Source organism: Neltuma alba, unplaced genomic scaffold, assembly GCF_004799145.2.
Source record: "Neltuma alba isolate B1F8T4 unplaced genomic scaffold, ASM479914v2 tig00003697_pilon, whole genome shotgun sequence".
In the NCBI taxonomy this organism is placed as follows: domain Eukaryota; kingdom Viridiplantae; phylum Streptophyta; class Magnoliopsida; order Fabales; family Fabaceae; genus Neltuma; species Neltuma alba.
In genome coordinates this window covers 127727-141186 of record NW_021633393.1, presented here as the reverse complement: position 1 = coordinate 141186, position 13460 = coordinate 127727, and positions in this window count along the sequence as shown.

Here is a 13460-nt window from a genome sequence, read left to right as displayed (position 1 = left end):
TTTGTTTTTATTCAAAGTAGGAAAGAAAACTTCCCAAGCTTATAAATTGTTTTGGTTATACCATCAGGGCTGTATTGACCGCATCCTTTGGTGTAACTGATTATTCCTTACTTTGAGACCAAATAGGTTCTTGGGTAGTTAAAACTGTAACTGATGTACTTGAAGCTATTCCTGCAATAGGATCTCAATCTATATAAACATACATGGCACAAAAGAAGAAGATTTGATGTAATTAAATATGTGACTACTGAACTTTTTTTTTTAATTAACCTTTTGAATTGTGAAAATTGATTACTCTCTATTTTTATATATTTAAAGAATATTTTCAGTAATTGTGAAAATTGAAAACTTTTTGAAGGCATTAAGAACTTTAACTAAACCCAATAAAAGTATAGCAAAATTTTAATGAGAAGATCTATTGACAATTTCAACGGTGAGTGTTAACAGCTTAAAGAAAGCTGTGGACAACCTAAATAGTATTTGTTGACAACTGATTTTATAGAATGATATAACCTTTACATAATAACAAATTATAACTAAATAGTATAATATAACTTTAACACCGAACATCGCTAACATTACATGGATGTGAAAATATGGTTCAAGTTCTTGGAGGACATGGAGAAGGAAATAGTAAACAAGTAGTACAGTTCCCAAAGTTGGAAACACTTGTGCTAAAACATCTGCCAAGACTCACCAATTTCTGTGAAGAAGCTGTTGATTCTTTCGAATTCCCAGAGTTAAAGATGGTTAGAGTGGAGGATGTTCCAAACATGAACACATTTGTGAAGCAGCCTCTCAACACTCAAGTTTGGAATAAGTTTGTGACATATATTACAAAATGCTGGCAAGAAAACCTGAACAAGACAATAACACATTGCACGAAAATCATGGTACATCATTAAGATGCTCTTAAGAGTCATCATTTTTAGTTTTGGTTAATTAATCATAGTAATATTAATGTATCACAGTGAATCATAATTCTTTTTCTGCATGGTTTGGTCTGATAGATAAACTTAAGGAGGTTTGGAAAACTGATCAGAGCAGCCTTGGAACCCGCCCGAAACGTCATGTGGACGCTGCTGATAGTTCGTCACAGGTACGCTAATTGAACTTGTTATCTTTAAGAAAACATTTCTGAGCTACAAAATGCTTTGTTCGATTAAATATGGTTTAAGTTATTTGACCATAAATAGCAATTGCTAATTTAAAGAAAAGTTAATTGAGTCGAAACTCTTTTAGATTAAAAGTAGTGATATGACTTGTGAGATTATGTCAATAATTAATACACGAGAGAAATGTCCAATTTCTATGTTAAAGAATGTTGCTTAATCTTTCATTGTAAATTTTTAAATTGAAGTCATGGTGTTAGGTTTGAAATACTTTTTTTTTTTTTAACATGGAAAGGCAAGCCGAAGCTTGAGGAAAATAACGCCTTTAAAAGGCTACACAAACGAACAACAGAACAGTCATGTTAACATCTTGAAATACTTCTTTTTACTTCATATGCTTTTACCCTAAGTCATTATTGGGAAAGGAAGGGCAAGTTCGAGATTAAGGGTGTTTGGTAACATGTAAAAAAGCCGCCAAACGAGACAAACTCCTCCATATATTTACTTCATAAACTATAAAAACATTTTTGAAAAGATGATTTAGTTTTTATCCAAATAGCCTAAAGAACCAGCAGAGATGGAATTGCATGAAGGCAAGGCAGATGTCAAAATTTTTACTCTAACCGAAGATTAATTTGGACTTCATGCAACACTTCACGCAGATCGATCTACAGTACCATTCATTCCCTTGGTTTGATGGAACTAGAAACTTCCTTAGTTTTATACGTATTGGACGTTGTAGAAATTTCAAATTATCTAACAATTATGAAAATATTGCTGCAACAGAAACAAACTAATTAGAAGGAATTTCTCTAGACGGAAAGAGAGAAATGCTCCATGTGCACTACCTAAATCAACCATGAAAACATGTTCAGCAATAAAAGAAAAATGATTGTGAAAAATATTTCTTTTCTTTTTTATGTTGGAAAAAAACTCTTTGAATCTAGAGAAAAAGAGGACTCGGAAAAAGAAATATCTTGTAGAGCAAAAAAGGAAAGTAAAGGTGTAATTTTATTTTTGATTTTTTCAATGAGACAATTTTATCAATAATTTTTGGGAAAATGACAGATAAAGAAGCTCCAAAATGTGAAATGCCAATTTGGGAAGCTAAGGAAATGTAATTACCCATAGGGAAGTCCTTCCCAAATTGGGATTTTGGAAATTCAGTGAAATGACAAAAATGCCCTTTGTTCTTTTTTTTTTTTTAAAAAAAAACCCAGCCCCTCACCGGTGGCCGGCGACCACCGCCGGCGACTGGCCTCCGGCGGCCGCCGACCGCCTCCGGCCACCGGCGCCGGCCACCGGTGTGGTGGCTGCCGGTGAAGGATTTTTGTGACAAGATTTTTTTTTTTTGGGAATAGGATAATATTGGTTCAAAGTGGCGGGGGTGGGATTTGATCCCACAACCCCTTGGCCACTTGGACCAACAAAAGGATGGCCATTGGGCCATCAAAGATTTCCTAACCTTATAATGCAAACAAAAATATAAGTTAACTCTTTTACTGTGACTCCAGCTTGTGACAACAATTTATCTGAGGATGACAAGTCTTAATTGAGAAATAACAAGTCTAAATTTGATATTAACAAAGCAACTTTTCCTAATTTATTTAAAAATGACACGTCTTTGTTGAAAAATAACAACAATTTATTCGGTATTTCTTGTTATGTATAAGGAAAAGTTGCTTTGTTAATATCAAATTTAGACTTGTCATTTTCCAGTAAAGACGTGTTTTTTCAAATAAATTATGGTCATTTTTAATTAACGTAGATGCTATTTCTTGTTATGTATAAGGAAAAGTTGTCTTGTTAATATCAATTTTAGACTTGTCATTTTATAGTAAAGACGTGTCATTTTTAAATAAATTATGATCATTTTTAATTAATGCACATGCTGCTATGTTATGTATAAGGAAAAGTTGCTTTGTTAATATCAAATTTAGACTTGTTATTTCTCAATTAAGACTTGTCATCCTCAGATAAATTGTTGTCACGAGCTGGAGTTACAGTAAAAGAGTTAACTTATATTTTTGTTTGCATTATAAAGTTAAGAAATCTTTGATGGCCCAATGGCCATCCTTTTGTTGGTCCAAGTGGCCAAGGGGTTGTGGGATCAAATCCCACCCCCGCCACTTTGAACCAATATTATCCTATTCCTAAAAAAAAAAAATCTTGTCACAAAAATCCTTCACCGGCAGCCACCACACCGGTGGCCGGCGCCGGTCGGCGGCCGCCGGAGGCCAGTCGCCGGCGGTGGTCGCCGGTCGCCGGCCACCGGTGAGGGGCTGGGTTTTTTTATAAAAAAAAAAAGAACAAAGGGCATTTTTGTCATTTCACTGAATTTCCAAAATCCCAATTTGGGAAGGACTTCCCTATGGGTAATTACATTTCCTTAGCTTCCCAAATTGGCATTTCACATTTTGGAGCTTCTTTATCTGTCATTTTCCCATAATTTTTTGTGCGCAATTTTATCTTTCAAAAGTAAAATTGCATCTCAAAAGTAAAATTACATTTAAAGATCCGGGTAAAATCGTACCAAAAAAATACTAGGTAAAACTACACAATTAAAAAAATTAGGAATAAAATTATTATGGAAACTGATGATGTTTTTGTCTGGAAAAAGACTAGTCCTAAGGTCTACAGTTTTTTTCCTGCATCTAGCGTTCAACGCATTGGAGGAGACTCCTTGTTCGAAGTTGGAACCCTGGAAATTTGTCGGCTAGCATTTATGGCAGCGTGCATGAATGAGTGGCAGAGCTGATCGGTGATGCCCGATTTCGTTTTCCTCGAATGCTCATTAAGTGATGGGCCCTTGCTTCTTGTGCAGTAAGGCTGCAAGCTTCACGGTGCTTTAAAGTTCTGTTTCGTACGGTCGAAATTAAGAATAGGGAAACGAAGCGGAAAAATTTTGGCGCCAGTGGTGACTCTTCTGCAAAAAAAAATCCAAAAAAGAGGCTTGCACGCACTTCAATAAAGTTAGCATTGATTCAGTTAAATGAAAGTAGACATTACACCAAACTTCACGTGACATCCAAATCAATGCGAGAGGGAAAAATATCAATTTATTGTCTTTTATTATTATTTTATATTATTTTTTTAATCTTATTTATAAATCAAAAAAATTTTAAACTATTAATTTTTATTTAAAATTCAACAGATTTTTATATTTATCTTTATTTAATATATATTATATTTTATATAAATAAAATTGTGTAAAATTATATATTTATATTAAAAAAAATTTTAATATCCTATAAATAAGATTAAAAAATTTTGATGCGTGAGTCGTTACCCTTCTACGAAAAAGAAGTCCAAAAAAGAGGCTTGCACGGACTTCAATAAAGTTGGTTTTGATTCAATTAAATAGAAATAGACATCACACCAAACTTCACGTGCCATCCAAACGTCAGTTACTTTTTGATCAATGTTATCAACGGGAAAATTATCGATTTATTGTTTTTTATTATTTTTTTAATATTATTCTTCTGATTCTATTTATAAATTATTTTCAACATATTTTATACAGATAAAAGAATATTAAATTTTGTTAACACTCATTTAAATTTTAATAAATTTTAAATTTATCTCTATTCAATATATATTATATTTTATATAACTAAAATTATATATTTATATAAAAAAATTTCTTAATACTCTGTATAGGACTAAAAAAGTTTTGGCGCGAGTCGTAACTGTTCTGCAAAAAGAGAATCCAAAAAAGAGGCTTGCACGCACTTCAATAAAGTTGGTGTTGATTCAATTAAATGAAAATAGACATTACACCAATCTTCACGTGGCATCCAACCCCCAATTACCTTTTTTCTTTTTTTCTTTTTTACCGAAAAACCGCCAATTACCTTTTGATATGTCAACTTATTGTCTATTATTATTATTTTTAATATTATACAATAAATAAACATATGCACTTATACAAATATACTCCCTCCTGTTCTATATATAACTTTATTTTTTAATATAAATTTTATTTTTGAGTTTAAATATTTGTTATTATTTTTATTTTGTTCCTATGATTGTATTTAGTACTCACTCCTTTTAATTAATATTATTCTTATATTTTTTTATCATTTTTTTATTCATTACGTTTCTTATTTACTTCCTTAATAAATGGAAGCTTGATTGTCAGCAAGTTGAAGGAAACTGGCAAAGAAAATGGAAGAGCACAGAGTGGGTGATGAAGAGTTTGAGAGGAATCAGTAACACAATGAAACTAATGCGATGAGCAAGAAGAAGAAGAAGAGAAGAAGCGAAATAAGGTTGATAAGAGAGAGGATTGAAATGGAGCGCAGCTTGAAGAAGAGAGAGTTGTAAGCTGAGGAATGCGAAGAATAAGATGAAGAAGGTAAAAAAAGACGATCGCTTTAAACCCCTAATCCCTATATAATAGCCTTCAAGGAGGGTCCTCAGCAGTTGGTTATTCAGCATTAAGAAAATTGGGTCCTGTTCCCCTTTCTTTTTTTTTAAAGATAAGAGAGCTGATTAATTAATTTATCAGCGTTAATAAAAATGGGTCTTATAAAAAAAAGCTCTTGTCCTGTCATTATCATGCCATGTGACGCATATTTTGGTGTATAGGTGGGGGTTAGAAACAGGCCTGATAAACTTGTTTAATAATAAGCCAGTTTGAGCTTAGTTTATGATCTGTGATAAGTTTTTTTTTTTCCCCCACCCCATCTAAGCCTGTTAAAAAATTATAACTTTAAATTTTCAAAATACATAATAAAAATATATATAGAAATAAAATATTCATACTGCATAATAATTATTTTTTATTATTATATTTTATTTAAATTAAAAATATATAGAAATAAAATATTCATACTGCATAATAATTATTTTTTATTATTATATTTTATTTAAATTTTAATGTCATAAGTAATATTTTAAATTTTAATTACAGTTAATATTATTAAAAAAATTATAATTATATATTAAAATTTGAAATAAAACTAGATATGAAAATAAAATTAAAATTAAAATTAGGATAAATAAACAAACTAAGTAATGCTTGACGGATTTAATATGATTTCCAAAAAGGCTATGCTTAGCCTGCTAAGCTAAAGAGCAACAATATCCAAAACGCCAAGCCTTGGCCTAAGACCAGATACAAATTTTCCAGCAACGGTTGTGACAATATCCACTTTTGTTTCCCGATTTAACTGCCTAGCAACTCAAGGCACCGTTTGGGTGACACCCCACACTATGGTTTGAGTGATAAATCATCCAAACACTCACCCAATTTGCACAAACCGTGGTTTTGAGTCAAAATCATGATTTTGGAAAAAGCAAAAAAATTTTGTTTTTGGAGAAAAAAGGGAGAGTGTGAGAGCCTATATGATATGTATCTTGTTATTTTTTTTATAAACATATTTAATCTTATATTTTATAAATATATATACATATTAATTATTTATTAATTATATTATCTTATGTATTATTAATTATGTTAATAAAAAAATATTATTAACAATTTTATTCCTTCAAATTAAAATATATCATAAAATCTATTTTTTCTGTAATTATCATATCCACTTATGTCTTTTTTTTAGTAATTTGTATATATAAAAAGTGCTTCTGATAACAACTATCCAAACACTCTCACTTCTCAAAATCACTTTTTCATAACATTTATTCTTTTCAGAATCTATTCTTCTCAGAATCTATTCTCCAGAATCACTTTTCCAAATCACGGTTTGGTTTCATCCAAAAGTATAAGATCAACTGATAATATAAAGAACAACAATTGGTACGGCACCAGCACCTATGTCCATTTACACTCATACAATGTGTAGGATATCATGTAACCTTTTAAAATTTTAGAATTATAATTATAAATAATACACGTGTATTGTCTCACCAAACCGAAAATGCATTGTAAAATTATCTTTTTTCCTAATACTATGTTTTTATATTATGTATGATTGAGATTAAGATTATTATTTTCTGTTTGAACGAACTTTTAAATTAAAATATCTTTTTTTTTAGTGGAAAGGTTTATTTATTTAAACAAAATAGGTACAGTTCAGGGACGTAAACAGAAAACAAAAGGATCTTTCATTGTTGCAGAAAAATTTTAAACAGTTAGAGTGAAGAAGCAGAATAAGCTGGAACAAACCGAACCGTTTGGTTTAGTGGTGTAGGTGGGTGTGCGTGGGGTGTGTGTGTAGGGGTTCGATCCCCTCCCCTGTAACCGAAAAAAAAAGAATAAGCTGGAACAAATTGTCAGCATGAAAGTCAATATGATTATTTCAGTAAATTTATAAATGTTAAATCGGTCACTATTAACTAAATTAAGATTTTACAGATTCAAGTGACTATTTTAACATTTCTAAGTTTAAGTATCATATTTGTCTCATTTTTTCAATTTTATCTTTCAAAAGAAAAATTGCGTCTCAAAAATAAAATTACCTTTAAAGATCACGGTAAAATTGTACCCAAAAAAAAAATATAAGTAGAATTACATAATTAAAAAAATTAGAAATATAATTATTATGGAAACTTCTGATCTTTTTGTCCGCCTACGGTTTTTTTTCCTGCATCTTTGTTTTGTTTTGTTTTTGAGCAAAAGTTTTTTTCCTGCATCTAACGCTCAACGCATTGGAAGAGATGTGCCGAACAATTCTTCCTTCCTTGGAATGGCAGTTGGAACCCTTGAAAGTTGCTGGCCGGCATTTATGGCAGCGTGCATGAATGAGTGGCAGAGCTGATCGGTGATGCCTGAATTCGTTTTCCTCGAAGACTCATCAAGGGATGGGCCCTTTCTTCAGTTCTTTTGTAATAAGGCTGCAAGCTTCACGATGCCTTAAAGTTCTGTTTCGTACGGGCGAAATTAAGAGGAGGGAAATGGAGGGAAAAATTTTGGAATTGGATTCTCTCCACTACCTTCCCATCCTCTTCCCCTCCACTACCCTCCTTTTCTCTTCACAACTTTTGGATCAAAACTCCAATGGTCTAGATTTAATATGTTATAACATTTTATAAAAATAAATATTATGATAAAAAAATAGATAAATAAATTTAAACTGTTAAAATATAATATAAACAGTTTATAACTACAGACTATTATTATAGAGCAAATTTTTTTAATTACAATTGTAAACTATTCAAATTAGATTTTAACAATTTAAATTTATTTTTTTTAATAACTTTATTTTTATAAGATGTTAAATTTGGACTATTGGAATTTTGATCCGATGGTTGTAAAGAGAAAAGAAGGATAGTGGAGGGGAAGAGAATGGGAAAGGTAGTGGAGAGAATCCAAGTCTAAAAATTTTGGCCCGCGAGTCGTGACTCTTCTGCAAAAAGAAGATTCCAAGAAAGAGGCTTGCACGGACTTCAATAAAGTTGGTATTGATTCAATTAAACAGAAATAGACATCACACCAAACTTCACGCGTCATCCAAGCCTCCGTTACTTTTTGATCAGTGCGATCAACGTGAAAATTATCAATTTATTGTTTTTTATTATGTTTTTTAGTATTACTTTTCTGATCTTATTTATAAATCACTTTCAATATATTTTACACAGATAAAAAAATATGAAATTTTGTTCACTCTCATTTAACTTTCAAAAGATTTTTAATTTACTCCTCTGGTCCTATTTATAAGGCACTTCCAACATGTTTCACACGGACCAAGAAAAACCTTAAACTTTATTAACTCTCATTTAAAATTTAATAACTTTCCAACTTTATCCCTATTTAATATATATTATACTTCATATAAACAAAGTCAACACAATAATAAATGAAAGGTAAAATTATACATCCATGTAAAAAATTTCTCTTAGTGGCTTATAAATAGAATCAAAAAATACATTCTCTCTCTGCCCTATAAATAAGACCAGAGGAGTATCTCTATTCAATATATATTATACTTTACGTAAACAAAATTAGACAAAATTATATATTTATATAAAAAAAATTTCTTAATACTCCATACGGGACTAAACAATTTTGGCGCGTGAGTCGTGACTCTTCTGCCAAAAAAGAATCCAAGAAAGAGGCTTGCACACACTTCAATAAAGTTGGTATTGATTCAGTTAAAGAGAACTAGACATCACACCAAACTTCACGCGCCATCCAAACCCATATTACTTTTCGATCCGTGCGATCAACACGAAAATTATCAATTTATCGTTTTGTATTATGTTTTTTACTATTATTTTTCTGATCTTATTTATAAATAACTTTCAACATATTTTACACAGATAAAAACATATTAAATTTTGTTAACTCTCATTTAAGTTTGAATAAATTTTTAATTTATCTCTCTTCAATATACATTATACTTTATATAAATAAAATTAGATAAAATTATATATTTATATAAAAAAAATTTCTTAATACTCCATGCGGGAGTAAACAATTTTGGCGCGTGAGTCGTGACTCTGCTGCCAAAAAGGAATCCAAGAAAGAGGCTTGCACGCACTTTAATAAAATTGTTATTGATTCAATTAACTGGAAATAGACATCACACCAAACTTCACGCGCCATCCAAAACCCCCATTACTTTTTGATCAGCGCCATCAACGCGAAAATTATCAATTTATTGTTTTTTATCATGTTTTTTTAACATTACTTTTCTCATCTTATTTATAAATTACTTTCAACATATTTTACATAGATAAAAAAATATCCAATTTTGCTAACTCTCATTTAAGTCTCAATACATTTTTAATTTATCTCTGTTCACTATACATTATACTTTAAATAAAAAAATTAGATAAAATTATATGTTTATAAAAAAAATTTTCTGAAAGCTCCATAGGGGAGTAAACAATTTTGGCCCGCGAGTCGTGACTCTTCTGCAAAAAGAAGATTCTAAGAAAGAGGCTTGCACGCACTTCAATAAAATTGTTATTGATTCAATTAACTGGAAATAGACATCACACCAATCTTCACGTGGCATCCAAACCCCCGTTACTTTTTGATCAGTGCTATGAACGGGAAAATAATCAATTTATTGTTTTTTATTATTTTTTTAATATTATTCTTCTGATCCTATTTATAAATTATTTTCAACATATTTTATACAGATAAAATAATATTAAATTTTGTTAACACTCATTTAAATCTTAATAAGTTTTTAATTTATCTCTATTCTATATACTATGCTTTATATAAATAAAATTATATATTTATATAAAAAATTCTTCTTAATACTCTATACAGGAAAAAAAAAGTTTTGGTGCGAGTCGTAACTCTTCTGCAAAAAGAGAATCCAAGAAAGAGCCTGGCACGCACTTCAATAAAGTTAGTATTGAATATTGATTCAATTAGATGAAAATGGACATTACCCCAATCTTCACGTGGCATCCAAACCCCCATTACTTTTTGATCAGTGCCATCAACGCGAAAATTATCAATTTATTGTTTTTTATCATTTTTTTTAACATTACTTTTCTCATCTTATTTATAAATCACTTTCAATATATTTTACACATATAAAAAAATATCAAATTTTATTAAGTCTCATTTAAGTTTCAATACATTTTTAATTTATTTCTCCTCAATATACATTATACTTTATATAAACAAAATTAGAGAAAATTATATATGTATATAAAAAAATTTTCTTAATACTCCATGCGGGGACTAAACAATTTTGACGCGTGAGTCGTGACTCTTCTGCCAAAAAAGAATCCAAGCAAGAGGCTTGCCCGCACTTGAATAAAGTTGATATTGATTGAATTAAATAGAAATAGACATCACAACAAACTTGACGCGCCATCCAAGCCCCCCTTACTTTTTGATCAGTGCGATCAACCCGAAAATTATCAATTTATTGTTTTTTATTATGTTTTTTAGTATTACTTTTCTGATCTTATTTTTAAATCACTTTCAACATATTTTACACAGATAAAAAAATATGAAATTTTGTTCACTCTCATTTAAGTTTCAAAAGATTTTTAATTTACTCCTCTAATCCTATTTATAAGGCACGTCTGACATATTTCACACAAACTAAGAAAAACCTTAAACTTCATTAACTCTCATTTAAAATTTAATGACTTTCTAACTTTTTCCCTATTTAATATATATTGTACCTCATATAAACAAAATCAACACAATAATAAATGAAGGGTAAAATTGTACATCCATGTAAAAAATTTCTCTCAGTGTCTTATAAATAGAACCAAAAAATACCTTCTTTCTGTCCTATAAATAGGACCATAGGAGTATCTCTATTCAATATATATTATACTTTATATAGACAAAATTATATATTTATATATAAAAAAAATTTTAATACTCCATACCGGACTAAACAATTTTGGCGCGTGAGTGGTGACTCTTCTGACAAAAAAGAATCCAGGCAAGAGGCTTGCACGCACTTCAATAAAATTAGTATTGATTCAATTAAATGAAAATGGACATTACACGAATTTTCACGTGGCATCGAAACCCCCAATCATCTTTTTTTTTTTTTTTACCGAAAAACCGCCAATTACCTTTTGATATGTCAACTTATTGTCTATTATTATTTTTAATATTATACAATAAATAAACATATGGACTTATACGAATATACTCCCTCCTATTCTATATATAAACTTTATTTTTTAAAAAAAAACCTGATCTTAAATATAAATTCTATTTTTGAGTTTAAATATTTGTTATTATTTTTATTTTATTCCTAGTCAATTGTATTTAGTACTCACTCCTTTTAGTCATTATTATTCTTATATTTTTTTATTGTTTTTTACTTACTTCCTTAATAAATAACGGCAGATTTTAAAAAAATATTTCTAATTTATTTATGATTTTTAATTAATTTTAAATTATTTAAAGCTTATATATATAACTGCACGAGTATTAACGCGGGATCAAATCTGGGACTTTATCTTATCATCTAAGGGGGTGTTTGGCAAAACCAAAACCTAAGTTTCAGAATCACTTTTCCGCAAAACGAGGTAATATCCGCCACATATTTACTTTATAATCCGTAAAAGCACTTCTGAAACCATAGTTTGGTTTCAATCCAAACACCCCTTAAATTAAATATGGGGGTGGTGTTGCTGCAGGGCGTCCCAACAAAACTCAATGCCCTGACAAACAACATCACATCTTCCTGTCGTTAAATTTACCATTAACTGTGAGTTGTTAGTCATACTTTTCCTCGTATCATCACAATTCACCAGCAGTACAACATATTTTTGGGAAAATTTATTATAAACCAAAATTACTATAAATCCTAAAAAAAATAACTATTAAAGAGTCGCCATAATAATTGAGTTTTTTTTTTTTGAGATTTTGTTATAATTTTCTAAATATGAAATGAAAAAGTTAAAAAAATTTAAAAAAAAAAAAACGGTGACCGACTTTGCAAGATGTATCTTTATCAGAGATGCCCCTCATTAATTGCCGCTTTCTTTTCTGACACCCCTGGAATTCTGGAAAAGTTAAAAGCAACTTGAAGCCTTTAATCTTTTTGTTTTTCTTGACCAGCAACTTGAAGACGTTAATCAGAATTTCAGGACAAAGACAAGGGACCCACAAACCTGATTCTTTCCTTTCCACATCAGTAGTTATCGTAAGCTTCCGACCCCACTGAACATGACATGTGAATCTGTTAGTCATCATTCGGCGTCTGACGAGGAAGGATTTTGTTGTTTTCTGCGTTAATATAACTTATTTTCTTTTTAAATTTAAGCTGATTTTAATTTAATCTCTAAAATTTTAAACAGCTGATTTTAGATCTTAAAGTTTATTCTATTTTAAAATATTAGTCTTTATAAATATAATAGTATTAAAATTTGCCAAGTATCATAAACTATTAAAATTATGATTTAGTTTCTACTTAAATATTTCAAAAAAGGGAAACGAAGGGAAAAATTTTGGCGCGTGATCGTGACTCTTCTGCACAAAAGCAATCCAAAGAAAGAGGCTTGCACGGACTTCAATAGAGCTGGTATTGATTCAATTAAATGAAAATAGACCCCTGGTAAAAAAAAAAATTAAATGGAAATAGATATTACCCCAAATTTCACGTGGCATCCACACCGCCAATTACTTTTTGATCAACGTGATCGATGGGAAAAATATCAATTTATTTTATTTTACTATGTTTTTTTAAATATTATACAATTAGCATATGCACTTGTACAAATATACTCCCTCCAATTCTATATACAAGCTTTATTTTAAAAAAAATCTGATCCAAAATAAAAATTTTATTTTTAAGTTTAAGGATTTATTAATTTTTTTTACCTATTTTGTTCCTAGTTAATTGTATTTAATACTTCCATTAACTATGAGTAGTTAGTCATCCTTTTCCTCGTATTATCACAATTCACAAGCAGAACAAAATATTTTTGGGAAAATTTATTATA